Consider the following 4,444-nt stretch of genomic DNA (forward strand, 5'->3'; position numbering starts at 1 on the left):
AGTTAGATAGCACTCTGACAGACAAAAATAAGGTTCAGATGTCAGTTGGGAATATATTACTACACAGCTGTCTTAAAAATTTCTAAATTACTCAAACAGGCCTGTTAGGAAAACAATCCAAAGTGCCCACTTGTTCACCCATGAAAGGTACCCAGAAGCTATAATCACTCACCCAAAAGGGCAAGGGCTCAAAGATAGATCCAGCAGAAATCATTCACCCAAGATGGCGGGTGAGGGCGCTCGGCCTTGGGGAGTTTCCTCAGGCAGTGCCTTGACCCTGGGCAGAGTCCCGGACCCCAGGGAGAGCCCCCAACTGCAGAGCCTCTGCTCCGAGGAGGACTGAAGCAGCTCTGACCAGTGCTCCAGTGGGGCCCCATTTATACCTGAGTCAAGCCTGACCCATGGTCAGTTCCTACCACCACCGGGCGCTTTGTCTGCTCCCCTGAAGGTCTGATGGTTACCAGGCCTTTGGCAGGCACCGGTTGGCCAGGTCAGGGCAATGGGCCACAATCCACCCTGTGACCGTGGTCATGGCTCAACTGGTTTCCTTGGAGTGGTGGTGCAGTCACCTCTTGCCTCCAAAGTAAAAAGTGAGCACAGTCTGACTGAGCTGTAGTGCTCATTGTGGATCGTCATTCCTTAATTAGGCTAATATCCAATACACAAACAAGGTTCAAGGAGGTACAGTCTACCATTAACACAGGTTTCACTACTGTGCACCTACTACAGCTTATTACAATACAAATTACAGCAACCGTAATTACAATCACCTATTAAAGAAAATCTAAACATATCAAAACTTTTCTCAACCCATTAGTCCCCAGTATAGCAACAACTACTTCTGAAGTGACATCGATACATTCTGGGATGTGAAATGCAGCGTTTGCATTGCACCGAGCACCATATTCAGCAGTTCCCCACAGAACATTAAAACATAGCGTAGTGTTGTTCCAATTCACACCCTGTGACATTTATTCATCAGCAGGTAGGGAAAAGAGAGTAAGTTCCTTATTCCAGTGAATCCCACTATCATTTTCATCACCACGTTGTCATCCAAGTCCTGGTTGTCACCACTGTCACCACTTCAGTAGGAACACCAAGGCAATCCTCTTTTCATCGTCCTGTAAGAAAACATAGAGCTGGCCTCAGCTTAGAAACTGGGATTCAAGATTAGAAATTGGGGATTATCCACCCAGCACTATACAATGGGGTTTTCCACTCCCACCCAGTGCTTCCCAGGCATATAAGCCTCTGGGTTTTTAATCTCTTGTTCAGGACTTTGACACCCGAAAGGCAGGATGGATAGCCCATTTTTAGTTAGCAGATTCCAGATGGCTTCAGCCATTTGCCCTACCTGTTCCTTATTCTCTCCACTAATTAGGATGTCACGTATATATTAATATACGTGGATGCCTGATGGCACTTCTATGGTAGCAAGAAGTTTAGCTAAAGCATTGTGAGCAATGGTAGGGGAATGTTTATACCCCTGAGGTAGCCAGTTAAAGGTATACTGCACCCCTTCCGAAGTGAAGGCAAACTGCGGTTTAACCTCTTCCCTCAGTGGGATCATAAAGAACATATCTTTAACATCTAAAGCAGCCATCCACGGGTGGGTGGCAGCCTGTACTGCTGTTACTATTGAGGTTATACTTGGGATGGAAGCTGTTAATGACACGGTGTTATTATTCCATCTTCTCTAATCAACTCTTAAACGTCATCATCAATCAGGCTGGTCGGACGGACGGGCCAGACTGGAGAATTGTAAGGAGAACGGGTGTGGCTTATTATCTGCCTCTTCTCCAGGTCGTCAGTCACTTCTGTGATGCCCCGTTTGCTGCGGCTGGCAGCGGGTACAGAGCAATGCAGGTTACATTGCATTGCAGCAGTGTAGGAGCTGCAGGGGTCGGACACGAGCAATGTCCACCCCGCGGCCTCCGAAATGCCACATGCTGCCATGGGGCAGACACCACCGCTTGCCTGCCAATACATCAAATCCCGAAATATTCCCTTTGTAAGGGCACAGAGCCACCTCCACGGCTGTCATCCGTTTTTCCCCAGGCAGGCAAAACTAAGTTCGAGCTATGGGACATTTTTCTGCTGCACCCGTTGCTCCTATTATGTTTACAGTTTTCCTCGAGGGTTTAATTCCTAGGTCCTCGGCTTGTTGCTTATTTTTAACACTGATTTGGGCTCCTGTATCAACTAAGAACTCTAAGCTTATTCGTTCTGAGCCCACGGGGATATGTATGTAAGGTTCCCTGATAGCGGACCATTGGCAAGAATTCACCATGCGGAGCGGAGCGGCCGGCCCGAGCCCCACACCGCGACTTCCAGTTTTTTAACCCTTTCGGTTTCTCTCGCAGGGGCGCGAAAGGGTTAACTGCGCTCCCCTGCGGAGGGGCGGTTTCCCGCGTTTCTCCCCGGCCTCCCTCACCTTCCCCTGCAGCAGCTCCGCCAGCCGCTGGGTACGGCCGGCGGGCAGCCCCTGCGGCGCCGACCGGGGCACCCCCAGCGCCGGCGCCTGTCGACGAAGGTCGCCGCTGCCCGCCTCGCGGGCCCGACCCGCTTTGTCTCGGAAGGGCTCAGGCTCCCGGGGGGACGGTCGGTCGGGGGGAGGTTTGCGACCGACTTGCCGGACCCTCCTGTTCCTGCCGGCGCAGCCGCCTGGGTCAGCCCACCCCATCGCGCGCCCAGAGGTGTCTGTATTGTGCAGTGTGTCTGCCTACGTCACTGCGTGTGCGGGCGGATTCTGAGGGGTTTTCTGATTTTGTTCTACGGCGCCCTGACTGTTTTCTCTGAGAGCTTGGACACGTATCTTTAAAGCGTCCGGCAGCCCTTTACTGAGCGGCCTGAAGTGGCCGGGCCCCACGGGCGCAGCCATCGGTGTCCCGTGCCGCCCCCTGTCGTACACAGCCTGGACACACGCAGCCTTTCGCACTCCTGCCGCCAGCTCCGGCAGTCCCTCCACCCGGATGGTGGCGGGCTCTCCCCTCTCTTTGGGGTACACACCCCCAGCCCAATAAGCCACTCGGGACGTGATCGACGGGTCACCTGCCGGCCCCTCGCTCAGAAACACTCCGGGGCCCCAAAACACTCCTGCCTCCTCACCGGAGTTGGGCTCGTTCAGCCTGAAGAAGAGAAGGCTCTGGGGAGACCTTAGAGCAGCCTTCCTTCCAGTCCCTCAAGGAGGCCTACAGGAAGGCTGAGGAGGGACTTTTCACAAGGGCCTGCAGCGACAGGACGAGGGGTAATGGTTGGAAGCTGGGAGAGGGCAGGTTTAGACTAGGTACCAGGAAGAAGTTCTTCACCCTGAGGGTGGTGAGACAGTGGAACAGGTTGCCTAAAGAAGTTGTGGATGCTCCATCCCTGACAGTGTTCAAGGCCAGGCTGGATGGAGCCTTGAGCAGCCTGGTCTATTGGGAGGTGTCACTGCCATGGCAGGGGGGTTGGAACTAGGTAATCTTTGAGGTCCCTCCCAACCCAAACCATTCTGTGATTCTATGACTTCAGTAAGGCTTTTGACACCGTCTCCCATATGATGCTCATACAGAAGCTGATGAAGTACGGGCTGGATGAGGAGACAGTGAGGTGGATTGAAAACTGGCTGAATGGCCAGGCCCAGAGGGTGGTGATCAGTGGCAGGAAGTATAGTTGGAGGTTAGTGACTCAGTGGACAATAGTGGAGTCTGTCCTGTTCAAAATCTTCATTGATGTTCTGGATGATGGGACAGAGTTGTACCTTCAGCAAGCTTGCTAATGATACAAAACTGGGAAGAGTGGCTATACAAACCAGAAGTACCTCAATAGGCTGGACAAATGGGCTGACAGGAACCTCATGAAGTTCAAAAAGGAGAACTTCTACAGCTTTTTACAGTGTCCAAACCAGTTATTTTGTCATCACAATTCACTATTTCACATGGTATGTTAATATAAGTAAAAGTAGACCTGAATTAAGAATTCAGTGGAGACGCTGGATAAAACATGAATCCCTTTTCCTATTTTTACTGTTTTGCCTTGGTGTTTACCTTATTATGAAAAATACAATACCCGTAGCATATGTACATTGTAAGAGTTAGATTTTTCTCGAAATACTGCTTTCCTGAGTAACAACTCCAACATTTGCGATTAAAGATCAAAGACAGACAAGCATTTCAAAAACCCTCTGATTAAGAAGCAATTATAAAATGCAATGTTGCAAAGTTATTGGAAATTCCCATACCAAGGACTACTTTTCAAAATAAGCTAACTCAACTGGGTCAATTTAAATACCTTTCTGTAGTGCATCTGAATATTCCATCTGGTACATAACAGAAGCAATATTCAGAAGAAAAGATCTGTTGCAGATTAGCAAGGGAACACCTGTGTGATTTCATGAACAAGTAACAAACAGAAGGAGGTTTTCAAGAGTATCTAATTGAAAAAGCCACCATGGGATGCCCTCAGT

Source organism: Leptosomus discolor, chromosome 1 (genome assembly GCF_034619465.1).
Source record: "Leptosomus discolor isolate bLepDis1 chromosome 1, bLepDis1.hap2, whole genome shotgun sequence".
In the NCBI taxonomy this organism is placed as follows: domain Eukaryota; kingdom Metazoa; phylum Chordata; class Aves; order Leptosomiformes; family Leptosomidae; genus Leptosomus; species Leptosomus discolor.